The 27,615-nt window shown below is 49.1% G+C and overlaps 1 protein-coding gene and 1 long non-coding RNA gene across 8 annotated transcripts in view; one reads left to right on the forward strand and one right to left on the reverse strand.

The window, feature by feature from the left end:
* The window catches only part of Nav1 (neuron navigator 1), a 253,346-nt gene extending 233,266 nt beyond the window's left edge, over positions 1 to 20,080 (reverse strand). For 4 of the 5 annotated variants that reach the window (XM_087581658.1, XM_087581657.1, XM_087581656.1 and 1 more), the window contains exon 1: positions 19,875 to 20,062. The gene's annotated coding sequence lies outside the window, so the exon portion shown is untranslated. 5 annotated transcript variants of the gene reach the window in all.
* Positions 147 to 27,470, forward strand: LOC102553722 (uncharacterized). Of its 3 annotated transcripts, XR_015635958.1 has the most exons (5): positions 147 to 325; positions 12,082 to 12,227; positions 18,410 to 18,536; positions 18,930 to 19,022; positions 20,492 to 21,460. It is a non-coding gene; the product is annotated as an uncharacterized LOC102553722 (long non-coding RNA). The 3 variants fall into 3 exon arrangements; XR_015635959.1 differs by lacking the exons at positions 147 to 325; positions 12,082 to 12,227; positions 18,410 to 18,536 and adding exons at positions 22,950 to 25,350; positions 26,905 to 27,470 and having other exon boundaries at positions 18,724 to 19,022; positions 20,492 to 20,683; XR_015635957.1 differs by lacking the exons at positions 147 to 325; positions 12,082 to 12,227; positions 18,410 to 18,536 and having other exon boundaries at positions 18,724 to 19,022.
* The last annotated feature ends 145 nt before the right edge of the window (positions 27,471 to 27,615 follow it).

Genomic DNA, 27,615 nt, shown 5'->3' on the forward strand with positions numbered 1-27,615 from the left:
AGGACCCAAGTTCTGGAATACACTTAACCTTAGCAAAACACCTTGAGAGCCGTCAGGTACCTTCCTAAGCAAGAGGCCTCTCAATGAGTCTCAAATTTCATTGGTTATACTCACTGGGGACCCTTGTTTTCCACATTAAACTTCCTATGCCAGAGCTGTGCTTACCGACTGAGGCATAAGAGGCTGTTGGAGAAAACACAGCCCTCCCTACAGAGAAGTCCCTGTCTTGGGAATCAAGACCTGGACATGGAGATCCTGAGACAAGCTGGGGTCACAACCCTATACCTTAAATCGACCCCCTGTGGAAGAGGCAGGGCTACCTGAGGTAAGTAGGGAGGGCCATCTCTATCCCTGGGGAGTTTCCAAAGTCTAGAAATAAAGGACCCAGAAGAAAAGTCCAGAAACAGAGACAGAAGAAAGAGACACAAGTCAGTTCTTATATAATGCCCACTCTAGCCCAGTTTCAGATATGCTCAGTCTGGGCAAGCATTGGCAGTTCTCACTCACAGTCACAGCTTGTAAGCAGCAAAGTCAGATGGGACCGCACCCTGCCTCTGGGTGGCCCCGTGCATGATCACAGATTCATCTCTTCCTGTGTTATCATCTAGACTAGGAACCAGCTCATCTTCCTGCCCGTATCCTCTAATATTAAATATCGCTACATGTAGGGCAGTCTTCCTGACCACATTATACCACAACCAGATGATCTGCTGACTCTGTCTGTGTAAAGTCGAGAAGGATCTCAGGAGAACTCTCGTCTTTCTGCTAGAGGAGCCCCCACGGTGGAGGCAAGCTATGGTCTAGGAAGTGCTGTTGGTAGTCTCTGGGAGAGAGAAGCTCAGGATGAAAAGATTCCAGCTTGGTCCTGGGCCAGATTCTAGGTACAGTTGTGTAGGATTTCTGGAAATAGCAAGAACTGAGGCACACAATTGGAAAACCTATGGGGTACAGGAGGTGCTGCAGGAATGCTGGATTCAGGCACCTCCCCTTCCCCTACCCCAGGTCCACTGCCTACTCTGTGGCACCTGGGATAGGAAGCCGATTGGAAGCCATCACTGTTCAGAACCCTGGGAGACCCAGCTTTCGGCACACAGCGGAAAGCCACAGTGGACTATATGAAGACCACAGAGAGTGCTTTGCAGCTCCTCCACTCCCAAAAAGAGGGTCCACAGAGAGGGGAAGAAAAAAGATAGCTACATGGCCCCAGATGCGGGTTTATAGAGAGCGGTTTCCCCCTATGGGAACAACAGCTTGAGACTTGAAGTACTAGGTGACGCAGTTTCACCAAATCGTTGCTTCTCCAGACATGCTATGGTCAAGGGCTCTGGCAAATAATCTGGGTCCTAGGCTTATCCCTGTTCCTCCCAAACTCCCGCCAAATTACCACAGATGCGCAGGAGTTCTGTTGGCCATTAGCCAAAGAATTCCAAGGCTAAGCCAGTGGCGGTTTGGGGCAGGGTTATGTCCATCTACAGTGGGCACGTTAGCAAAGCCACGCAGGAGGGTTGTGCTGATAGGGGAGGGGAAGCTGGCTCTGGCTTCCGGTCCCAGTAACTGCAAGAAAAGAAGGCTCCAGAAACAGCCAGGCTAGACAACATTAACGTTTTGCTTTTGCCAACCAACACCATCTATGTCTGTGTGAAATCACCCAGCATACCTGATGGGCTACGTCCTGAAGTCCCAGGAGAAGAAAGAGAAAAGCTTAGGTCTCGTTTGTTTGTTTTTTTTGTGGGGCAGTTCTGTAGGTAGAACCCATGCCAAGAATCTTAAGTCTTAAACACCATTAAGGGGAACAGATCCTGCTCTGCTCTCTAGGTCATTAAAGTCCTCAGCTCGCCTAGTTTTCCCAGTGCAGGGCTGCCCCACCCGAGGCTCTCATATCGCGCCCCCCACCCCCGCCTGTCTTTCATCTATGTGGAGTTGAGTGGGTAAGCCTGGCTGCTTTTCCCAGCCCAAATGACGCAGGGGCCAGCCAGCTGGCTGCTGCAGAGGAGGGCGTGGGAATCCTATGGGTTGTGCTGGGCAACTGCGCCCTCTTGTGGTAGCCACAGGACGATGCAAAGACACGCAGACAAAGGGTGAACCAGATTTCCTATCTCCTTTTCCTGGCCCTTATGGTACTGTCAGTACCAGATGACTTAGGCCCTGCTCAAAAGGAAGTGGAAGGACACAATGTGGTCCTTACCAACTTCTAAACCCAACCCACGTAGGAGGGAGGAGACCAGTGCTTCTACACCCTGGCCACACCTTCTCTGAAAGCCCTCCTCTGGTTACAGCATACTCTCATCTCTCTTAAAACTCTTTCAGACTCTCCTGCCTGAGATGATAACTCTGCCAGAGGAAAAGCCTAACCCTCCTTCCCCATTCAGAGACTTGAAAGCCACAGTGTGGGCTTCTTGGAGGATGAGGATCTGCTTCTAGTCACCCCAAAGCGGGGGACTGCAAGCATTCCTAAGGAAAGCGTTCATGGACTGAGAACCCTTCCCATGCTAAGCCATTTGCAGCCACAGTCTCTCAGCAGGCCCCAAAGGAACCATAGTCAAACCCCAATTTACAGAGAGGAGGGTCGGACCTCAGAAGGTCAAGTGTCTTGTCCGTGAGCTACCATTTGGTAAGAACCTCCAGTCTCTACAAGCCTGGTGCTAAGCTAAGCGTGTTGTTACACAGACAATCTTACTCAGTCCCCATGAGCTAGGCTGTCCAGCGAGCTAGGTTAGAGTCAGCTCCCGTCACAGATGAAGGTTCAGAGACAGGAAGGGGCACGGGGTATATTCAAAGCCACAAACATAAAACTCAGACACACACACACACACACACACACACACACACACACACACACACACGCCTAGGAAGTGTCAGAAGCATAGAAATACACTTCTATTTCCTCCTCACTCTGATCCTGGTTTTAGATTGTTATAATGCATTTTATTCTTATGTCTGTGTGTGCAGATGATATGTGAATGCATGCCCTGTGCATGGCAGTGTCTGAGGAGGCCAGAAGAAAGCGCTGGATCCCTTAGAGCTGAAGTTACAGGCAGTTGTGAACCACCTAATGTGGGTGCTGGGAGGCAAACAAGAATCCTGGGGGCTGGAGAGATGGCTCAGTGGTTAAGAGCACTGACTGTTCTTCCAGAGGTTGTGAGTTCAATTCCTAGCAACCACATGGTGGCTCACAACCATTTGTAATGGGATCTGACACCCTCTTCTGGTGTGTCTGAAGACAGCGACAGTGTACTCACATACATAAAATAAATAAATCCTAAAAAAAAAAAAAAAAAAAAAGAATCCTCTGGAGGATTCTCAGAAACTCCTAACCACCACGCCATCCATCCAGGCCTCTTTACTGATGCTAGTTGTTTTGATTTTCATTTGCTTCATTTTGGAGGCCTAGGTCACCTCCTTTCTGCCCCACGGAATGCCTCACACCAGGCTCCATTCCCACTACAGCATAGCCGAGATGACATCTGAGGTACCACATGGTAAGGCACAGCACAGCACCACACAGGGCCACACAGCACCACACAGGGCTGCACAGCCCAGAGAGCATCTCAGGTACCACACAGCATATCACCAGAGACAGCTACCATATAGCACAGCACAGCCCAGAGACAGTCTGTTCTACAGCGTCTGAAGCGTCCTTCGTCAAGCCACAGACATGACCTCGGTGCCTCCTTCCTTCTTCCCTTCATCTTTTAATTCCTGCCGAAGCCAAGTCATGGCTGCCTTTTTCTCAGCATGATTACGGTAAAAGGGCTGGATCACGGCCAGTGGTTTCCTGAGCAATGGCCTGTTCTTCCCAGGGTAAGCGGTGTGAGCAAGTGGGCCTCGGTGAGCTCATGTAGAAACTGGGACGATGGAGAGATATCTGCTGGCAAGTCATCACCAGCGAAGGACGGTGCTCGGGGGAGAGGGGAGAAGGTGGAGTTAGTGTGGTCTCCCCACGGCGAGCCTTAATCACCTCCTAAAGTTGCCTCTGTGTGAGGGCACATGGTCACTAGGATAGGGGATATGGGATATGTTCAGGAGCTACTCAAAGGGACACTGGATGAGCATGCATGCCAAGCTTTTGTTTTTCTTCCTGAACCACTGTGCTCTATTTTATAAAACAGGAAGCTGGGTTGAAATTTGCCCAGGCTCCTTAGAGGCCCTGGGATCCTGCCTTGATTCTAATCGCAAACCACCCTGGTTGGAAGCATGGGGGTGGAAATATTGCGTTTCAACATCGCTGTTGGTGCCGTGGGAACGCAAAAGAATCTGAACTTGATACCAGGACTTCCTAGGGTTTTCTTAAGGAAAAAAACGGCAACCCATCTGCGTGTCGGCCACTAAGGGGGTCTGCGGTCTAGCAGCGTCTGTCACAGAGGGCCGGAGGAGAGCCAGTGGTCGGAGCTGGGAGTCACTGAACGACTCTGATGCCCTCTGCCATAGAAAGATCCCACAGCCCTGAGCTCTCACGGTGATAATTACCGCTAAGAATCCTCCATCAGGCCTCTGGCTCTTCTGAGAAGATAGATGCTTTCTCTGGGGCTTCTTGATGAACTGGCCTTTGAGTGTGGTCACCTCACCCCCACATTTCCTACACAGGCAATGGAGAATGTCCTCTCTTCTAGCTGGGCAGAGGCAAAGGCCCTTGAGATCCATCAGGAGACCCCTGATAAGGACTGCCCTGGAGACCCTCAGTTATGGTTTGGGGTGGGGACCCCAGAGAGCCAGGAGAAAGGAGAGCCACTCTCATCTCCACACCTTTCTCCCCACCTGGAAGCGTCCAGCTTCCTTCCTGGGCTTGATTGTATTCCTAGATGCCCAGGAGGAAGGTCTCCCAGGAGACTTTCTGCTTCTCCCCGCTGCTGCCTTTTCCTGTCTCCCAGGACTCTAAGCACCCTTTACCGTGCTTAACACCCATGATCACTGGCTTCTTACCAACCACTCTTACAAAAAGTAGCTCACATTGCTTCTTGGGAACATCTACCACATTTTAAAATGACAACTATCCAGCGAGCAAACAAATGGTCGCAGCCTTCACACATCTCTCTTGGCCCTGACCTCCTATGTCTCCAGCCTAACGTCTTCATAAAGGTCTCTTTCCGATGTCTATTCTCAGGAGGTTCTTGAATGGCGGGCCCCAGGCAGGGTCACATGGTCACCAGAAGCTGGCATCAAAGCCTTGGGTACACCTGCTGACCTGACCTCATTGTACCTCCCTTCCAGCACCCGGGAACTCAGCTGGGCCCGCCCCCACTCTGCTTCTCTCTTTCCTGGCCTCTCTTCCGGAAACACGTTTTTCCTCTCCATTAGACCACAGTGCTTCCTGCACAGGAAGAAGGACTTTGGGTGTGGGGTGCTATTTATAGCGTGGCTCCCTCCTTGTAGACCTCACTGAGGAAGGACCCATGGCACAGCGGTGGTGCTGGAGGATACTGGCTTTCCATGATCCTCACCATCAGGATGAGAAACCTGAGATGGCAGATGACTATTGGAGTCTAGTGGGAGCTTCAAAGCACCTCTTGGGCTCCAACCAGGGTTTCCTTGATGATGTCTACATGTGCATGGCCCCACAACTCTCCCATTGCCCTGAACCCCTAACTTCAGAGGCAGAGTCACACTCTCTACATATGTGGAAAACTTGAGGTCCATTTTGTAAGAAAGAGACCCAGAGAGATTTATATGAATTCTGTCCCATGGGACATATCAGTTATGTCCCAGACTAAAAATCTCTTGACACGGACAGGCTAGAGAGATGGCTCAGTGGTTAAAAGCGCTGACTGCTCTTCCAGAGGCCCTGAGTTCAATTCCCAGCAACAACATGGTGGCTCACAACCATCTGTAATGGGATCTGATGCCCTCACCTAAAGGATTGCCCCAGCAGTGGTGGCATCTTTGGATGGGCTGAATGTGTCACCAGTCAAGACAGTTGAACTCCAAGCTTCTCAGAAGATGGTTTTATTTGGAGTCTGGTCATGGCAGATGTAATTGGTTAAAATGAAACCTTACTGAGGTAGGAAGTTGGCCCCTCATCCAATATGACCTCTGTACTAACAAGAGGGGTATTGGACCCAGATACACACAGCAGTAAGACAATATGAGAGGACCACAGGGGGACCATGTGGTCTCCATAGTGATGGATCTAAAGCAATGGAGACAGAGGTTGGAGTGATGGGTCTACAGATCAAGGGAGGCCAAGAACTGGCAAACACTGGAAGCTGGAAGAGGTCAGAAGGGACTCTTCGCCGTGGGTCTCACGGAATGAACCTGACCCTACTAATATTTTTTAAGGACTTATTTATTTTTTGTTTCATGTGTATGGGTGTTTTGCCTGCATGTACATCTGTGTACATGGTGCCTGGTGCCCACAAAGACCAGAAGAGGATGTCGACCCCTCCAGAACAGAAAGTACAGACAGTTGTGAACCATCCAACATGGAGGTTCTAGACACTGAACCTGGGTCCTCTGGAAGAACAGCCAGTGGTCCTAACGCTGGGCCAGGCCTCCAGCCTTTGCCCCGCTGGAATCTTGATTTTACACTTTCAGTGTAAAACGTAAACAATGCACTTCTTGGGTTTGGGGATCTTGTTGTCTGTTTAGTTTCCTGAGACTCTTTATAAAACCGCTTGTTTGTATGTTTCCGAGGCAGTGTCTCACCATGTGACGTGACTCTGGATGGTTTGGAACTCTCTATGGAGACCACCCTGGCTCTGCTGGGATTAAAGAATGCACAACTGGGGTTGGGGATTTAGCTCAGCGGTAGTGCGCTTGCTTAGCAAGCGCAAGGTCCTGGGTTCGGTCCTCGGCTCCGGAAAAAAAAATGCAAAAAAAAAAGAATGCACAACCATAACTAGCCTTCTTTTTTTTTTTAGATTTACTTGTTGGGACTAGAGAGACATACGTGTAAAAAACAATTAAAAATCAAGAGTATTTAGTTGCTGCTTTATGTGTATGGCTGTTTTTCTGCATGTGTGTATATATGCACACCACCTGCCCGCCTAAGGCCAGAAGAACACATTGACTCCCTGACACTGGCATTTCCGATGCTTGTGAGCCACCATGTGGGTGGTGGGAACCAAACTCAGGTCCTTAGCAAGCACAGCCAGAGCTCTCCACTGCGGAGCCACCCATCTTTCCAGCCCCATGTATGTAAGTACACTGTCGCCGTCTTCAGACACACCAGAAGAGGGCATCAGATCCCATTACAGATGGTTGAGAGCTACCATGTGGTTGCTGGGAATTGAACTCAGGACCTCTGGAAGAGCAGTCAGTGCTCTTAACCACTGAGCCATCTCTCCAGCCCCAAGACGGGGTTGGGGGGGGTAGGGGGGTTAATCTCTCCATCCTCCTGCCTCAGCCTCTGCATGTTGGGATTGCAGGCATCACTGATGAACTTCTGCCACCCAGTTTACTTTGTCATGGCAGCCACAGGACCTGACGTGACACTTACGTCAGAGAGGAGGACTCTAAGAGCAAAGAAGCTTACATGAGCTGCACCAAGAGGTGCAAGAGGGCTCCACTCCTAGGTCAGTGATCCTCTGAAAATACTACTCCACTCTGGGCTCTCCAGCCATTGCATCCCTCACACACACACACACACCTGCATCGCTCCACCCAGCTGGGTTTTCCTTTGTGAAACCCTATCCACCCTTCCTCTCCCTGCAGGGCTCCCCAAGCTCAGACCTTCCATAGGGAGTGTGACAGTGGGTTTGATGCCCCAACTTCCTTTTTCCAGACCATTAGTCATCAACATATCTTTATCAAACGCTCTCCATGTATCAGACTCCATGCTGAGTGCTGGGTTCCCAACCGTGCACAATGTAGCCTGGGACAAGATCCCTGTTAGCCAGCTGCCCCCTCTGGGTCTCCACCCTCTCCATCACCAACAGAACCCTGTCCTACTCTGGCCCCTTTGTCCTTTACTGGCAGGGACAGACACTCCTGCCAGTGAGCTTCCTATTCCTGGGTGAAGGCAGCCACAATCCAGGAAAGAAAAGAAGGTCACCATAGGAAGGAAAGACGGTCTAGAAACGCAGTCCCCGAGAACACGGCTAGGATTCCTTTAAGGATGGCCAACATAGATTCTGTTTTTCTCCCCCCTTCGCCCTCTCCAAGTTGGGTTTCACTAGGTTGCCCAGGCTGGCCTCAAACTGATAATGGAGCCTAGGCTTGCCTGGAATTCGTGATTCCTTTGACTTCCCCCTCCCAAGAACGAAGACCACACCCACCTCCCTACCAGCTTGTCCGAACCCTCAGAACGGACACCACGGTTGCCCTGCGGTGTCATTAAGGAACCTATAAATTAGCAGCGGTCCTCTCATAACAGAAATGTCGGCTCACGTCAGCAATCCCAGCATGCACGGGGATAAGGGGCAGGATTGCTTATGAGTCTGAGACAAGACTGGATCACGCCGTCAGACTGCTCAGAGACAACACAAACCAGACCCTACAGCTCAACGACGATGAGTCTATAAAACTTGGTGGCTGAACTGAAAAATTGCCTTTACCTGGAAGTAATCTATGCTCAGCTAAGAAGTCGGACTCACACAAAACATACTCCATTATTCATCCCCATGAAATTCATTAGTAGACAAAACTAATTTATGGCAATGCAAGTCAGCACTGGGACACAGCTGGGGGAGGGGAGGGTATCTACCGATGAAAGAGACAGGGGAAAAATAGGCTATCGGAGCAGTGATTTGTCAAAAAGACATCAAGCCAGACACTTAAGATCTGCTCACATCACTGTTGGTAAATTTTATCATGATTAAAATGAAAATCAAATACAACAAAAAAGAGACAGGGCCCTTTCTTTTTATTTGTAAGGGAGTCTGGATTTTCGGAAGGCTGCAGGAAACTGGGGGCTCCCGTTTTCTTCCGTGAATCCTGCAAGGCCTATTCAGACCTATCCAGGTTTCTTAGCACAAAGATGAAGTGCAAGGAAACAGAGTAGCAACCTTGGCTCAAGGACCACTGAGCCTGGCTCTCCTCGGCTTTGTGAGGCAGGGCTCTGCCTCTGAGGCGTCCAGACTGCCTGCTCCCGATGTCCTATTGTTATGGAGATGGACCCATCTGCCTCTTAGCTCACAAGCTGGAGTTCACCTTTTCAAATCTCCCACCTTTCCATATTCTTTGCCTCAGCCACATCTGTGATCCCTCCTCCTTCTGAGGCCAGTGGTATTTGTAATACTCTGAGGCACAGACTGGATCAGATAATGGGCTAGCCTTGCCGAACGAACCCCAGGCCACACTCATCACACACCACATGCACACGCACATGCAAGCCACACTGTGCAGTCTGGAGCCCAGTGGGTTCAGAGGGATCGTATATCTCAGAGCTGGCACTGGACGCTCTCCTATTCTACCTCTCTGACGCCATGGCAAGGTAACATTGTCTCACCACATGTCTGGTGTATACATACCCTACTGGAAATAAATCCTCCCAGAAGAATGATCTGCAGGGCTGGGGCTCACGCTTGATGCTACTACAGTGACTTTGTTCAGTTACTTTCCTGTCTGACACAGACCCTCAGTGGGCCAACTGTTAGTAAGTATAGAAACATGAATCCCTGAACGTGGATCAGGGCCGGTGGTCATGACCAACATTCACTTTGTACCGGCCCACCAGCTCCTCCCTAGAGCACCACACCAGAGGCCCAGCTCCCCCCCAGAGCACCATAATTCTGTAGATCAAGTAATGCCACCCACCCTTGTCTTCTAGATGAGGAAGTTGAAAGTTGGGGAAGTTACAGGACCCCAAGTCAGGCCTGTGCACTTTTTCTAAAATCACACTTCAGAGGCCCAACATTCAACGAGAGGCAGAGCAAACAAGAAGGTGGCCTCCAAGATTGCTGGGGAAGTCTGGATCCTGAGTATTCCTGAGGCTGGGAAAGGGGAACAGACAGGCATTCTTGCCCTGCTTTTGCCTTAGTTGAGTCTAAAGGTGACTTTTATCCCTGAGTAACCAATCTGTAAATGTTTTCCGAGCCCCTACTGTGTGCTAGCATTTGCTACCCCCATGTTCTCAGCCCTGATCGGGCTTCAGGGATGGACCTAGGCCAACCCCTGCCCATCACTCCAAACACGGAGGCCTTTGTCTATCTAGGCTTTTGTGTGGGTGGAGAGAGGCCCAATGTCCCCAGCCAGCTCAGTGGCAGTCCTTCTCATCCATGTCCCATGGCCACCCTGACCACTCAGTCACTTTCTAGGTATCTCTAACAGCCTCTGATTTCTCTAAGGGCAAGAGGGAGGGAAGCTGCCTCCGATGTGGTGTGGTGGGCTTGTGACAGCATTTAAAGGGGGACTGGGAGGGAGTGACAGCAAGGCGGGACAGCATAGATGTGTAAAGTGGGAGTGGCCCATTTATTAACCATAGACTAGCTAAGCATTTTAGCAAAGATTTTAATGAGTTGTCAATCTGACATAGGCTTGACTTTATGTATAAACGTTATTCTCAATTCTTATGAGAAGATAAGAAACAGAACCCAAAACACAACCAGTTTATGTTGTTGCTTTGACTACCTGGGTACCAAGTGAAAGAGGCCAACCTGAACTACACAGTAAGCACAAAGCCTGTCTACACACACACACACACACACACACACACACACACACATACACACACACACGGACACACACACATACACACACACACACACACACACAGTCATATTGCTGATTTTATTCTTTGAGACAGGGTTTGGTACTTCACTTTGTTCAGGTTGGCCTCTCTTCACCATCTATAGAAAGGGGGTGTTTGCCCTGCCTAGTCCATAGGGCTGCCATGAATGAATGACTGAGCTGTGGGGTAGGAAGGTACCTGCCTTGGATCATACACTAGAGGAACAGTGCACGCCTAAGGAAGGGCAGCGTTAGTAAAAGGCAGAGAAGACATGGCCCTTCCTCGGAGGATGACACACACCCAGCCGAGGTCCACGCAGCCCAGGACTGTCCCAGAGTGGTGTGGCCCAACACTCCCCTAGAGACACCTTCGGGGCCCACACTTGTAACCCCTAACCCCACCCCCTTCCCCCCAGGAAAGAAACCCAGAGCCAAGGAACTCTGTAGATGTGAACAGCAGAAAAATATGTTACATGTTCTAGATCACAAAAATGTAAACTTGGCATTCATCAACATGCCATTAAACATCTACAAAATGCCACACGTCAATGTCACCCACATTCAAACTTAGTTTTCACAAAAATTTCATCATATTTGAAGATAACCTTTAAGTTAAAAAAATTTCATTTCCCAATAATATTTGCTTATATATTGTTCGGAGTTACTAAAAAAAAACACTTTAAAAAATTAAATGAGGGGTTGGGGATTTAGCTCAAGGTCCTGGGTTCGGTCCCCAGCTCTGAAAAAAAGAAAAGAAAAAAAAATAAATGAATGCTGATGTTCAAATATTTTTACAAGCAAAAAGATCCTTCAAGTTTATTACGTCAAAATCATCATGACAGGTGGGCTGTGTGGCACTGAGAGTGTCCTGTTGAGTGTGCAATGCGTGGGCGCCTCCGAGTAGCTGCACCCAGAGCTTAAGAATGCTCTCTCCAACCCAGCTCAGTATTGTAGGGAAGCCTCACTAGACCAGGACTGTATCATCCACTCCTTTCTGCACTATGAAATCAGAAAGGAACCCAAAGCAGGCTGGGTTCCTCAAAACCATGACGGGAGGTTCCCATCAGAACTTTTCAACAGCAAGCAGTAGTTTCCTGGCCTGACTCCTCCTGACCCTGTCCTGTTGCCTAAACCATTAGCTCTTTGGCTGCTTATCTGCCTGGACTTTCAATGATATGCAAATCACTCTAGTTCCTGTTGTGTCACCCTTAGACCGCGACTATCACTGCCAGTCCAAAAGAATGGAAACGGGTGTTTACACTAACACTTATGACCGAGTGAGTGTTCCAACAGACCTAGACAGGCTAGTGACTGTCACCTGCCAGTTCATCAATACACTATCGTTTCCTCCTGTGCTTATCGCCTGGCATGCAGCGAAGGGGCAGAGGGGATCACTTGAGTCCACGGGTTCAAGGCTTCCTAGTCTATGTAGTAAGAAACTAAATCAATCACTCCACCAATCCAGTGCTCTTCTTCCAGATATCGTGATCTCAATCGAAAAGACCCTGACCCTCCTTCCGGGAGATAAAACGTCCATTCAGGCCTCAACATGGTGGCTAGAAGATTAAGAAAAAAAGTGAGCAGCCCTCTGGTGTGCCTGGAAAACAACCTGGGAGTTTGATATGGTTCGTATTTTAGCTAATTCTGTTAGGTCCATTTAGGCACGGTAGGTATGTAAGAGAATGTCTCTTTCCTTAGGAAACACAGCTAAGTATTAAAGGTTTGAGGGTCATGATGTCAACAAACTATTCCCAAATGGCTCTGTATATATTCTTTTTTTTTTTTTTTTTTTTTTTTTGGTTCTTTTTTTCGGAGCTGGGGACCGAACCCAAGGCCTTGCGCTTCCTAGGCAAGCGCTCTACCACTGAGCTAAATCCCCAACCCCTCTGTATATATTCTTAAACAGCAAATGTATACATTTACTTGACAATGACATTTTGTTACATTGCTCTTTCTACACACACACACACACATACACACACATATATATATATATATATTATACATACATACAGTCTGTTGTCCCCCGTCTTCCCTCTCTCTAGTCTCTATGTAGTCTTAAGAGCCTCCCGGGGGTTGGGGATTTAGCTCAGTGGTAGAGCGCTTGCCTAGGAAGCGCAAGGCCCTGGGTTCAGTCCCCAGCTCCGAAAAATAGAACCAAAAAAAAAAAAAAAAAAGCCTCCCCCTTCCTCACATAAGGAAGAGTAAGAGGGTACAGGTAACAAAATGTCAGAACAGCAATTGGATGTTCACTGCGCTCCCCTTCTCTGCCGGTTTGGAAGTTTCTAACAAAACCTTGATGGGGAGAGTAGCATGGGGAAAGCACTATTGTTTCCTAGTCCGTCTCCCTGGCACCCTGAGGACACAGCCTCCACTCAGGACAGGAGTGAGCATCGTGGTTGTTCTCTTAAAGCTCCTGAACAAAGCTCACAGTGCCCAGGAGGTTGTGCAGGGCTCAGTGGTCTGGGGGCTGACAGACATCCGAGGGGAAGCATCTAGGTCCCCAACACAATCAAGCCCCTCCAATGTTTTGGGCAAGAAAAGCCCAGGCGACTTCACAGAACCACCCAATGAGAGACAGAAAGGCAGCTGCCGAGTTCTGGTCCTGGCTGGGCACCCTCCACTGTGTGTCTCCTCAGCTGCTTCTTCTTTGTTCAAGGCAAGCAAGAAGAGAACAGGTGGCGTCTTGGCACCACCAGGAACCCTGTTTCTCCTTTCCAGTCAACTTAATTATCTGCACCACTGAGCTGGGAAAACAGGCCCTGGGAATTGACTCTAGTAATAATTTATTGAATATCCAGTCTATGCAATGCTTGAAGCCTACTCCCTCACAGTAGATAAGACCAAAACAAAATGAGCAGAAGATACAGCGAGACTTTTCATTGCTTTGGGTACTCTTTTATCCTTTCTCAGGGAGCCTAATTCTCAGGTTTTCGATCTAAAAACGGGCGGGGGCAGGCGTGAAAACACTACTTTGCCAACTAGGTCATACTGGGTAAACTGCCTACAGGTCACCTATACCAGGCAGCTCATAAATGGATTGCTGTTTTTCTGGACACAAGTGGGGATGAACTGTAGCTTGTTCCAAGAGTGCCAGGTAAAAAGAAGAATCTGACATTTACTGAACTCGTGCCTTTACCATAGACTCAGCTCATGCGATTCAGTCACTCTCTAGCTGTTTCCTCTCTAGCTGTTTCCTCTCCAGCTGCTTCCCACAAACTCGACACGTTTGAGAGCGTCTCCGTGTGGCGAGTGCACCCACATGCAGGGTAAGGGTGGCGGTTGAGATCAGAAGAACTGGGAACATGATGACGTCCCAGGAGTTAGATATTCTCATCCCACTTTCTATGGAGAAGCAACCGAGTCTCTTAACAGGATCTGCAGCCTGCCTACGATGATACAGAAGTAATGGCGCAAATAGGGAGGCTGTGGTTTCAAATCCAGTATTTGCCGGACACTCACGTAGGTTACACTTTACACACTAAATCAAGATATAAAGTGTAAACTCCAAGGCTGGCTCGAAATCTCCCTAGCATATCATGTGTGAACATCTCTGAATATCCCTGCCAACACACCAAGCGATGGTCTGAAGGGCTGGTGAGACCAAGGAAGAGAGGAGGACAGGGCCAGGGTAGCTAGTCTCAAATATCGACAAGGTGGCATGGCAGGCACTTACCCTCATCCCACGTGGCTTGATTTGGGGATGCGCTTTGGCGATACTCACTAACCTTGTGGTGATTTCCACCAAGAGGTAAAGGCTACGACCATGACATTTTTAATACGAGGGAAACTCTGAAAGCAGAACTATCGAGCAGGAAATAAGTTGATTTTGGCAGTGTCGCTAGGAGTTCCCTGGTAACAGAGACGTCGCCGCCCGATGAGCACTAGGAGAGAGATCTTATGAGGGGGCGAGACGACATAATTAATGCTCTTTTCAACTTCGAAAGTATTCATTCTGTGGGAGTTGCCATTTACCGTGTTTGTAAATAGATTTTCAAATTAGTAACGGGATGTAGAGCGGGTCAGATGGGAGGGAAGAGCCTCTCTGGAAGCCGTGAGCAGTCAAAGGGTCCAGCAGTAAATCAGCTCAGCCAGTTGCAGGCCTGACCCTCACACAGCATTAGAATTACCAAGGCAGATTTATTTTAAATGACAGGTACTGAAGCCATAGTCCAAACTGACGGAAGCTAAGTTTCTGGGGATGGTCTAAAAGATCAGTAATGTTTAAAAGGTGCCCCAGATGAAGCGAAAAGAAAAGCAAAATGAAGGCTCACAACCAGAGGAAAGGAAGGTCACACGGGGCTTGAGGGAGACCACACATTATCAGCTTGTACTAATCTGAGCAATCATGTCTAGACCGAGGGATGTTTTGGAAGACTAAACGACAAGAAAAAAAAGAAATATTTTAACCCTATCATTCTTAAGGACGTGTTCACAAATTTATAGATATAAAAATAATTTTGGTAGCCAAAAGACAGGAGGAGGGGAACTGAGGTTTTATTCATTATTTGGTTTTAGTCACTTGTGGGATTTTTTGAGACAGGGGCTTGGTCTACAGACCTGACAGAACTCAGCCTCCACCTCTTCCGGAGTCAGCCTTCTAAGTACTGGGATCACAGCCTGGGCTGATGTGCTCAGCCGGGAGTTAATCTTTAATAGGTAGCTTTTAGGTTAGGAGGATTGAAAAGCTTTAGAGATAGCTGGTGGCAGTGATCACGAGACAATATGCAGCATCTAATTCCACTAAACTGCACATTGATGAGTGACTTAAAGTGCTGGGTATGGTGGGTGGGGCAAGTTTGTAATTGCCGGCCCTTGGGAAGTCGAGGCAGGAAGAGGAATCAGATCTTGTGGCCACTTTGTGTCACACTGTCTTTTTCATTTTCGTCTTTAAAAAAGTTGCTAAGCCAGGTTTGGTGGTCACGCCTTTAATCTCAGCACTCAGGAGGCAGAGGCAGGCAGATCTCTGTGAGTTTGAGTCTCCATAGAGAGTTCCGGGAAAGCCAGGGTTATAGAGAGAAACCATGCCTCAAAGGAAAAAAAAGTTGTTAAATTTTATGTTATATATATTTTCCCATGATAATTTTTTAACTGTTTTAAGCACAGTGGTGAAGAAAAATATAATAGGCACCATCCCATTTCTGGTCTAGGTACATTCTGTCACCCTTAGTTTGGTGGCAGAAAATCGCAGATTGTTGAAAAAGGAAAGGAAAACTTCCAGAGTCATTTATCCCGGAAGGCAAAGGCAGCTCAGGGAAGGAGAGAAGGGAAGCTCAGCACGAGCCACAGGAAGGGAGGAAAGAAGTCACATGGTTCACGAAGAAAAGAGCATGTGATGCAATACAGCGTCCTTTCACACTATAAAAAAAATAGAAAAGTATAAATAGAATCCTTACCAGATGATAAGAGGTAAACATGAGACACTCACAGCTCATATCGTATTAGACACAAAGGTTTTTCCCAAGGCGGAGAACAAGGGGGTGCATCTCTGTTGCTGCAGCTACTCAGCGTACTGAAAGTTACGGCCCAAGCAATCGGGCTGGGAAGGAAAGCACCTACCTACACCAAAGTGGAAAAAGTAAAACTACCTTTATTCCTAGCTGCTGTGGCCTCAGATACAGAAGATTCCAAACTCATACACGAAAACACTCCCAGGTAAACCCAGCAGGTTATAAGACCAGCCCACAAACATAACAGGCAGCGAACAATCCAGAAAGGAAACTAAGAAACAAATCCATTTAGAAAAGCTTTCAGAACATCAGAGGACTGGCCATCAGACTAGCGGTGTAGTCCTTTGAAGTGGAAACATCTTGTTATTAACAGCCCTCCGCCAGGGGCATGCATCAGCGCCCCCGATTTTTCATGCATATTAGTACATCTCAGATTAAAATTAAATAGAGCAAATAGATTTGATGAGGGTGGCGGTGGGGGCTTCACAGGCCGTGCATCAGAGGCTGAATCAGATCTGTGAGCCATTCAGATTGGTCTGGGTCAGAGCCATCCGGCCTCCCTTCTTGTTTTAGGAGTCACAGGAAGCCGGGATGCAGAATCCCAGACCCCTTGGGGGAAACTAAGCCTGAGTCAGCCTCCCTGGGAGATTAGGTCCAAGCAATCGAGGAGGGTGTTTCCACTTAAAACGTTGGTAATTTTTTTTTGTATTTTTTTTTATTAAAAAGGAACTTTAAAAAAAAAGAAAAGGGAACTAAAATGTTTTTATTTATTTGTGTGTGAGTGTGTATGTGAGTGTGTGTGTGTGTGTGTGTGTGTGTGTGTAAGGGACTAGGGGGGCCAGCAAGGTGAAGCGTTTGCCAAGTATTGCCACACTTCTTAGATCCCAGTGTTCTGCAGAGTAAGAGCTGATGGCTGGAGACAGCTTTTCTTCCCAATTCCTGTGTTTCTGCTTTTCTCTTTCCCACTAACAGCTCAGGACTGTCTGCTGCCATCCGGCCATCCGTGCACGCAAATACTACAGACATAGAGATCTGCATACAAGGTGCCAATTTACTAAAGAGACCGACCTCTACAAAGAGAGGAGGCTTGAGCCCAAGGTGGGCTCTGCAGCACCAAAGCTATGTGGCCAGAAGCCCAGCCCTTCCTTCAGGAGGCCTGAACTCTGGGCTGAAGGGAGAGGAGCAGGAGTTGGGCAGAGACACAGAGGTTCTTTTAAAATGCTAGCCTATGATAAACCTTGTAAAGATTCTAAAGTACTTTAAAAGAGGGAGAGGTGACATCAACTAAAAATGGAAGGCTTGAGAAGATGCTCTCATGCTTCCTGGAACTCTTTCCTAGTGGCCCAAGGCTGGGCTGAGGACTGGGCTGTAGCTTGGTCCAGTGCACTTTGCTTAGCATACTTCAGGCCTTGGAGTGCAGACACTGTTCACATGATGTTGAGGTAGGAGACAAATTAGGCAAGGTAAGAACATTTCCTCAGGCCAAGACCCACCAGGGCCTCGGGATACCCAAACCCATTGTATGGGATGGTTTTGGGAGGCAGACAAATCAAGCAACTCTCAGAGAAGGATAGCCTGCCATTTGCATGAAATGGAAGGTAGTCTCTGGGTGCCATTAAGATTTTTCTCTCCCAGGACTGGAGGGATGGCTCAGTGGTTAAGAGCATTGACTGCTCTTCCAGAGGTCCTGAGTTCAAATCCCAGCAACCACATGGTGGCTTACAACCATCTGTAATGGGATCTGATGCCCCTTTCTGGAGTGTCTAAAACAGCTACAGTGTACCCATATACATTAAAAAAGTAAATCTTTTAAAAAAAGATTTTTCCCTTCCAGTTTTATTAAGTTGGCAAATATTTATAAAGTGCTTATGATGTGCTGGTCAGATCGAGTGAAGATTCCCACCTGTCTAAAATCCAAAGCAAGGGTTTGGGGATTTAGCTCAGTGGTAGAACTTGCTAGCAAGACCCTGGGTTCAGTCCTCAGCTCCGTGGTGGTAGTGGGGGTGGGGAGATAAAATAACTAAAGTCCAAAACAGAATCAAAGGCCTGCCTCTGGCGAATTAAGACCAGCCCTCTGGAGGCCTCAGATTAGCAGCAGCCCCTTTACCTGGCAACCTCAGGTAAAGGCCCCTGGAGGCTGCCACAGAGCAGAAAATAAAAGTGCCTGTTCTTCTAGCAGTATCTCTCTTTCTGGATCAACTTAATGAGCATAAGGACCAGAGCAGGATTTGTTCTTGCATCCAAAGTCCATAGCACAGCCAGAGAAACTACATTCTGACAGAGAATTTATCTAGAAACCCGCCCCTGGGTAAAGCACATCTCAGGAGATATCCATATGGCTGCCGTTCTCTTCCCAGGGTAAAAGGATGCACCAACCAAAGCAGGATGAAAACAGTGAGTAAGAGGAGGAATGGGTATCTTTGTCCTGAGGGAAGCCAACGTCTCTGGAGTGATCATCTGCGAAGTTCTCCTACTGCATCACAAGTGAGTGACAGGGGTGCCAAAAGCCCAGGGATTGAAGTAGGTGGCAGTGCCAAAGTCTGTATGAGCCCACAGCCTTTGTCGGGAGAACTGGCCACAGGCTTCTCAGCATTGAATTTGAACCAGCCAATGGTATCCCAATGGCTGAAACAGGAAGCCAGATAAACAGTGTGTTATCAAGGGGGGATCCAGCACTTCCCTTAAGCCGGCGCCAGCTGCGCTCTCCGACCGACCGTCCTAACAAAGTCCCATTGAGTCACCAGCTGATTTTCCTGTGTTCAGCTCTGGGGGACAAGGGACTCTCTTTGCTGGATGGACATTACTCTAGTGCACTGCCCGAGCCACTCACCACTCAGGTCCGCCCCAGTTCCTTCCTTCCCTTTTTGCCATCAGCAGACTTGGCCCACTCTCTATCCTATGGCCAGTTCTGGTAGACTCTGAAGATTAAAAGGGACCACAAAAGCCCAGGCACCGCGCTCGCACCCTCAGGTGAGCATCTCTCTCACATTTTCCCAGCTTCTCTTTTCTCCTCCCTCCTCTCTCCCACGAGATGCTCTTTCTGCTCCCGGACGTCCTGGGCAGACGCCAGAAGAAACAGCCTTGAAGAGGGCGCTTCTCCGCATAGCCGCCCCCCCTCCGGTGCAGGGGGATGGTAGTGGTGGCTGGGCAGTGCACATTTCTGGAACAGCCTAGCCAGGTCACCTGCCCCAGCTCTTCTTTTAGCTCCTTCTGGGATGTTCAGAGTTAACTATCTGCTTCAGAGTGGGTGGTGGTGGTGGTGGTGGTGGTGGTGATGGTGGTGGTGGTGGTCTGTCTTGACTACGTATGTCAGGAGGTATCTCTCTGTGTGTCTCTGTCTCTGTGTGTCTCTGTCTCTGTGTGTCTCTGTCTCTGTGTGTCTCTGTCTCTGTGTGTCTCTGTCTCTGTGTGTCTCTGTCTCTGTGTGTCTCTGTCTCTGTCTCTGTCTCTGTCTCTCTCTCTCTCTCTCTCTCTCTCTCTGTGTGTGTGTGTGTGTGTGTGTAATAACACAGCATTTAGTGCCTTTGATTGCAGGAACTTAGCGCACTTTAAATGGCAGGTATTTCTTAGGAAGGGAAACTGAAGCTCAGAGGGTTGTAGTTAGATGGTCGCATTGTCAACCCTAGGACAGTCACAAGGTCCAGCTGCCCCGTCTAGGCTCTCGGGCGAAGCCACTAGCATCCCGGTTATTATCCCGCGCTTCTCCTGCGCCAGCCCGCAGCCTCCCTCGGGCACCAGACTCTCCTCCCTTGGGCTGACTCCAGCCCTTCCAAGTGCAGAGCTCAGCGCCGCCGCCTCGCCCGCCCCGTGCGGGCCACTCACCGGAGCGACTCTGGTCCCGGGTTGTGGGTCCGCGCCGCCGCTGTTCAGAGTCGCGCATCGCCCGAGCAGCGCAGTGCCGAGCGTCTTCTCCTTGCGACCAGAAAGTTTCCCGGGGATTCCCGGGGCCCAGCCGGCTCCCCGCGCGAGTCTCAGCCCGCGCCGCGCGCTCCGGCCTCCAGCCTCTCACTAGGGCGGTCGCGGGCTCCGGCTCTACTACGAGAAGGAGGCGGCATCCTGAACAAAGTGCCGTCCCCCGGGCCGGGCGGCCAGGGGCGGAGCCTGGTGACCCGCTGCCCTAGGCACACGCCGGCTGCCTCGGCGGAGGGCCGAGCCAGGAGCGCCCGCGGCTGGGGGTGGGCGGGAGGGGAGGCCCGGCTACGGATCGCCCTCGCTTTCCTCCCTGCACTGTGCCAGCTTAACCCGCAGAGGGGCGGAGGCATGGGTCCCTTCCAGACTTTGTCATTGGAAAGCTATTCCCGTAACCCTTTCCTGCGTTAGCCTTCCTGCCCCGCCTCTCCAGCCGGCCGGCCGCAGAAAGGCGGCTGCTGCGTGGCGGGGGCTACGCCGGGAGTTGTCAGGACAGGAAACCTTAGCACAATTGAGCCTTTCCTTTACAGGAGGACCCGCCACCATCACTTCCAGGAGAGGTCCTCCAGCCCAGGTCCTCTAACTACCTCAGTTGTTCCAGAGAAAGGTGCAGATGGATCGACGAAGAGTCCTAACCTGCTTCTGGAGCCGCCCATCCATTTCCGTCCACTTTGGGACCCTGCAAGGGTCATGCTGTCTGATCTGGAACCCTTGGGTGAGAGGTAACAGGAAGTCCGGGAAGTTATCTAGCAAATAGTAGAGGTTCAACTGAACCTTGCAGAGAAGTGGGAGGAAGAAGAGAGGAGAAATTACAAGATGGTACCCACATCCTTGTGCAACTATCTTCAATCTTGAGATGGGGCTGAGCTTAAGGCGCTTGCCTCCTGACTTGGGGCCTTCCAGACTGCAGCTGAGGCTGTGCGTGACACAGAACACCTGCCACCAGGGACTCAGGACCTGAGGATCTTACCCTCTCCCAGCTTCAGCCAACAATCAGGAAGACTGATTTATTTTCAAGGTGCTGGGGTTGGTGGTTGGGAGAGAAAGCAAAATGCTCTCTCCCTGGTCTGGGAACAGTCAGGATTAGAGCTCCAGGGTCTTGCCTGAGGCCCCACCTAGACACTCAGAGTCATAGGATAAGGGGAAGTAGGCAGTAGACAGGATCTTTCTCAGGTAGCCAGGGAAATGACTTTAATATGACTTTTGTCCGCGAATGCACATTGTCCTTTGGAGGGATGAGACAGCTGCAGAATTAATACCTCCCACAAGCCCCTTGCTCTGTGTGTAATGGCTAAAGGTGTGGGCTTTGAAGGCGCAGAGTTCAAGTCTGCTGCCCCCGGGTTTAACAAGTTCTTTTATCTCTGGCTACCTCAGTTTCCTACAAGAACGGTATGTCTTGTCTTCTAATAGTTCTGAAAGGATTAAAGGAGGTAGTGCAGGTGACGTGCTTGTGCCTGGCGTTAGTACATCGTCAATAAACAGAGTTTTAAGAGACTTCATGGGGCTGGGGATTTAGCTCAGTGGTAGAGCGCTTACCTAGGAAGCGCAAGGCCCTGGGTTCAGTCCCCAGCTCCGAAAAAAAAGAACCAAAAAAAAAAAAAAAAAAAAAAAAAAAAAAAAGAGACTTCATTTAACTTGACACTCGTCGGTTGGAATTCTTGTACTTCTCAGAATACCCCCAGCCTGCGTACGGGTGCCTTGTTTTAAGAAGATGCCATTTTGTATGGGTGACACAGACCTGTACTCTCAGTACTCAGGAGGCTAAGGCAAAGGGATCATAAGTTTGAAGCCACCTTGGATTACACTGACTCTCTTTCCCCGGTGCTCACTGACAAGGGCTGCTGAGGTTTCTTGGCCCTGCAGTCCCAAGGACAAAAGACAGAAGTCGTGCAAATGGGCATCAGAAACCCAACTGCCCACTGACATTGAGATCGTGCATGGGGCCCTTGCGGCCACACTGGTAATGTCAACATGACTTCACTCCTTGGATGCTTCTCAGAGTGGAAAGGAAGGCCAACACAATACATTTGTGAGATTTCAGTCTTATATTTAGATCAATATTTCTCTCCGGTGATCCCCCCTCCCCCAACACTACTATGTTCCAAATGCTTCAAGCACACGTCTCCAACAGTGAACTTGAGTTTGTGGGTAAACACAGGAGGATGCCTATAGGTTATGAAAGAGAAATAAGGGACCCGGTCTTGTTGGGGTGACAGGCAGAGTGTCCGAAAGGCTACCAAGACGGGGCCATAGGTGAGAGAGAAACAGCCAGCAGCCAGTATGGTCAGAGTCCTGTTTGGAGAAGAGGCAGAGTCCTACCCATAAGTGGCCTCTGCCAAGTGCCTACCTTGAGTGGTTTTTGTCTGAACACCGATGATTCAGTTGCTCTGAATCAAATGGATTTTCCTTAAATATGAAAATCAATGAGAGGCAAAGACAAGGGCTGCAGATGGGGTCAGATGGAAGGAGCCAGAAGGATGCCGGGGAGGGGGGGGCAGATTGGTTGGTGAAGGGTAGGAGAGTGAATCAGGTTCTCCTGGGGGACCTAGGCATGGCCACGGTTTCCATAATGGAGAAGGTGGCTTCCAGAACTGCTGACCCCACTAAGGCATGTCCCTTCTCTGTCCTCTGCTGCTCAGCACCGTCCTGCCTCAGGGCAGTTTATTAACAAGAGGATTAATGTCAATGTGACAAACAGGGCTTTAAAAATCAGCCCAGGGAGCTTGTGGTCAGCCCATTGAGTCAGACCTGACCTAAGATGGGAACATTGGAAGCTCCGGAAAGCACAGTAAAAAAAATTTTCTGCCACAGCCTGATTGTTTTATGGGGTGGGGTGGATCTTTTCTTCCTAGGCTGAGCACTGTAGCCCAGTGTTCAATTGTCCTGCCACTGGGATCACCCCATGTGGGACTTAGGGCGTTTGACTAGAATCATAGCCTCTGCATTCCCTGTGGAGGGCGCAGCCTTGATCCTCCTTGCTTCTTTCAGGGCTCTTAGAGCTGTCTGCAAGGAGCTTGGCAGGGGTATGAAGAACGCGCGGCTTCATTTTCTTCAGCAAGAAACAAACATTGTTGGTGCTCTTGAGGTGGAGTCCAGGGACCTTCTGACTTCCTCCTCTGAAGCCAATGGAAAAACACTGAGCTCGACTGCAGAGGACGTGGCTCCCTCCACGCCTGGCTGGTGCCACTTGCTGAAGTACATCACCTCAGTTCGCTCATCAGTCGAAGTGGGCATCCACCCAGGGGACATCAGCACGCACCACCAAGGCTGCGGTATCCGCGAAATCATAGAAAGGGGTGTGGCTTAGGCAGTGCCACTCAAACACAAGCAGAAGAGTAGCAATCACACAGGAAGTACGGGATCCTACCCAGCCCCGCCCCATCCCCACCAGGTCATGCCCAGCTCCGGACCCTGCACTGGGTTCCCCGCAACCCTCCCAACCCCCTCACTTCACCGATTGGGACCTCAGTGCTGCAAAGTATAATTTTGGGAGACAGAAGTCTGTCCATGCATAAGTCTGTGCTCTCTAGCTTGGTTCATTAGCCAGCAAGGGGGCTTCCGGTACAGCCAGAATGCTTTGCCCCCCTGCCCTGTCCTTGGCCATGCTGACCCCATGATGTTGGCCCTGGGTCCTACTTTTAACGTTGATTGCTAGAGTGAAGGAGGGCCCAGGAGGAACAGTCTGTAGGGAAAGCTGGCAGAGCAGTGAACGTTTTATGAGAGCCAGCAAGTCACTGCCTTATCGGGAAGATGAGCTTCTCCCTCTTACCAGAAAGTAAGATGTGTGGAGAGCCAGTGTTTTTCCAAAGATGGCCTTTGAAGAGGAGTGTTCCTTTAAGGGCCAGGAAAATAGAGGTGGGGCTGGTGGAGAGAAACTGGGCCCCTTTAAGAAACCTGGCTCTGGCAGACTTTGCAGTCCCAGAGGTAATGAAAGTCTGTATGCACTTGCTGGGTGACTATAGCTAGTGCAAGCCTCAACCTATACCAAGCCATATCTTAACAAGCCTAGATAATAAACATCAGGGTTGGGTTTTTGTTTTTGTTTTTTGCCTTTTATCAAAAGTCTTCAAGCTTCATATTAATAATGTCTTTGTGTGTATGAGAGTTTGTGTGTTTGCTGTGTATAGGAGGTATGTGTGCAAGAGAATAGCCCTAGGCATCATTCTCAGGAATGCTGTCCACTTCCTTTGAGACAGGATCTCTCACTGAGCTGGAGATCACCAATTAGGTCAGACTGTCTGGCCAGAGGGTCCCACGGCTCTGCCTGCCTCCACCTCCCAAGCGTTGGGATCACATGCGCGCGCACGCGCGCACACACACACACACACACACACACACACACACACACACACACACACAGCCTCTCCCCACACACCCTAAAGTTGCTTTTTAAAAGACAGGATTAGGACGGGGAGCTTAGCAGATCAGGATCTGGAGAGGTGGCTTAGCAGACAAGAGAACAGTGTCCACATTTGATTCCCAGCACCCACACGGAAGCTCACAAAAGTCTGTAACGCAGTTTCAGGCATCTGGCGCCCTCTTCTGGCCTCTACAGGCACTAAGGACTGAAGTGGTGCACGGACATATACGCAGGCAAAACACTCATATAACATTAAAGAAGACAGGATATCTATATGGCGTAGGCAGGCCTTAAACTGCTTGGCTCAAGTGATCCTTCTGCCTACTGAGTAGTAAGAACTGCAGATGCATGCCACCAGGCCCCTGGCAGTTCATTAAGTGTCCTTTTAAAAGTATTTATTTATTTATTTATTTATTTATTTATTTATTTATTATTTATTTATTTACTGTGCATGATCTCGACCATTGGTGCATACATGTGCACAGCGTATGTATGGAAGTCAGAGGGCAACTTGTAGGAACTGCTTCTCTCTATCATGCAGATCCTGGGGATTGAATTCAGGCCATCAGGTTTGCAGGCAAGTGCCTTTACCATAGCTATTAGGCCCCATGGCTATCATTTCTATTTCTATTTTGTAATCGAAGAAATTGAAGTTAAGTATCTTGTGTGTGCGTGGGTGGGGGGCTGAGGTGGGTTTTTAAGCGCTAGGGCCAGGATTTAACCGCATGCCACCCCGCTCCTGTAGTCCATTCCTATAGAGGACAATGCATGTTCAGAGAGGAACGCAGACTATGGCAACATGGGTAGTGGGGGGAGGCCCTGCCATAAACTAGCTTCAGTGCGTACCTTTATTCCTTTTCTTTTGACAGCTTTATGGATGTATAATTTACTGTAAAACATACCCAACATAAGTGTCAAACTGATTTGTGGCAAATCCACAGAGTTGCCTGATCATCACCACATTCGACTGATAGAACATTTCCCAAGCCAAGCGATATGTCACATCCCAGCACTCAGGAGGCAGAGGAAGCTGGATCTCTGAGTTCAAGTCCAGCCTGGTCTACGGGATGAGTTTCAGGACAGCCAGGGCTACATACACAGAGAAACCCTGTCTTGGGGGAAGGGGGAGGGGAAGGGACAGGAGGAGGGGAGAGTGGGTGGAGAGAATATTTCCTTCATGTTTTCTCACAGGGCACACGCTTTGGTCTGAGCCTTAGCGCCCTCATCTGTAAGGGTAATAATACTGCCAGTCTCACGGGAGCACGAAATGGGAGGTCTGAGTGGTGCGTGGCTCACGGAGCATCAGCTCTTGTCACTCACCAGTATTACTATATAGTCTCTTAGTCACCGGAACACAGATATTTAGACTGGAAGTGCTATAAAGACTGTTGAATCTCACCCCTTCCTTTAACTGAAATACAGTAAGGTGCCAAGATACCTGGCAACTTTTCAAGTGAGGACACACAGTGCCCATGGTAAGGCTGGAGCTGGAATCCAAGTTTCTTGGTTGGTGGATCGATGCACTCTTTTCTTCAGAGGCATTTTCCTTCTGCGGCAAAGGCACGGCATTGTTCCACAGCACTGCCATAGCTGTGGGTGCCTCTGGAGCAATGCTGACAGGCAGGCAGTCAAGGACCCCGCCCGGGAGCTTGCTTAGCAGTCTGGCCTTGGAGCAGAGAAGCAGCTGGAGCAGGCTGTGTGCAGAATCAGGAGACAATAGCCAGTGTGGAGGCTGAGACAGGAATGTCCATTGTCAGAAAAGGGCAGGCATTAACTCAGAGAATGGAAGGCTCTGACGGCCAAGTCAGCAGCTCTCCATAGAGCTTAGAGGCAAGGCCAGCTCCGTGGGCTTCTGAACATGCCTCGTGCTTAAAGGGCCTCTGCTTGGCTTAATGCCTGCTATTCTGAAATTCCTGGTACGTTTAAGCAAAGAATCTCACAGTTTTGTTCAGCACTAAACTTTTTAAATCCTGTAACCATCTTTGTGCACGGGGCAGAGCAGAACAGAGCAGAGCATGGGCTCCTAAGGCCCCATCAAGGGATCATGTCTCCACCCTGAATTTTTATTCACGTGTACTCTACTCCAGAGGATAAAGCAAGGAGGATCACTTGGGTTCTGGGGCTTTGGCCTAGCCTGGGCAACACAACCAGACCCATCTTGCAAAGGAAGGAAAGAGAGGGGGAGCAGGGAAAGAAGGAACATCGGGATAAGATAGGGAGGTTGGGAAGAAACAAAGGTGAATGTGTGGTGTGCATCTGTTATGCTACCACCAGGGCAGCCAAGGCAATGTTACAACAAACTCAAAGCCAGCATGGGATACATAGCAAGTAGCAGGCTAACCAGAGCATATATGTATATGTGTGTGTATATGTTTACACACATAGATGTATGTGTGTATGTATGCATACATGCATAGACAAGCAAACAAAGTTGTAAGGCAACTTGCATTCTATGAGTCACGGTCATATGTCGAAGGTGGCTCACAAAACTATATTTCTGCATACACATATATGCAGGGGTCTTTTGCTTTGTTCTCACTATGTAGCACTTCTGGCTGGTCTGAAGCTTACTCTGTAGACCAGGCTGGGCTTGAACTCACAGAGATCCTTCTTGTCTTCCTCCTCCCAAGTGCTATGACTAAAAGTATTCAGCACTATGCCTGGCTCTGTATATAGTTTTTAAAGTCTACACAGATACTTCAAGCTAACAGAAGTTGTTCCTTCTTCTGGCAGATTTATCAAGGGAGTCCACTCCTCTGATTGAATTTTTACTTACTATTTGTTTAATTTTAAAATTTCATTTAAAAAAATCTTTCAGTGTTTTGAAAAGTCTCACGTACCCCAGGCTGGCCCCCATTCAATATGTAGCAAAGGATTGCCTGGAATTTCCTTTTACCACCTTTTATTTATGTATATGTGTACTTGCATGTGGGCACACTGCCATAGAAGTGCTCCTGCCGTGGTAGGAGTTGGTTCTCTCTTTCTACCACGTGGGTCTCAAGGACTGAACTCACTTCATCAGGCTTAGCTACAGGCACCTTTACCCACTGAGCCCTCTCGCCAGCCTGAGTTGTTTGCCTTGTATAGGGAGAATGTGTTCATGCATGCCTTACTTACGTAATTATAAATAAAAACATGGTATACTCCTACTATGTTCTGCAAACATTTTCTTATATCGATATATAGTCTTGAAATATTAAGAGAGGTGTTTTTGAGAGGATGTGTTAGTTACTTCTCTTGTTACCAAGACAGAACACCCAACAGGAGTAACTTAAAGGAGGAGATTTATTGGGG

The sequence above is a fragment of the Rattus norvegicus genome, chromosome 13 (assembly GCF_021556685.1).
Source record: "Rattus norvegicus strain SHRSP/BbbUtx chromosome 13, alternate assembly SHRSP_T2T, whole genome shotgun sequence".
Classification (NCBI taxonomy): Eukaryota; Metazoa; Chordata; class Mammalia; order Rodentia; family Muridae; genus Rattus; species Rattus norvegicus.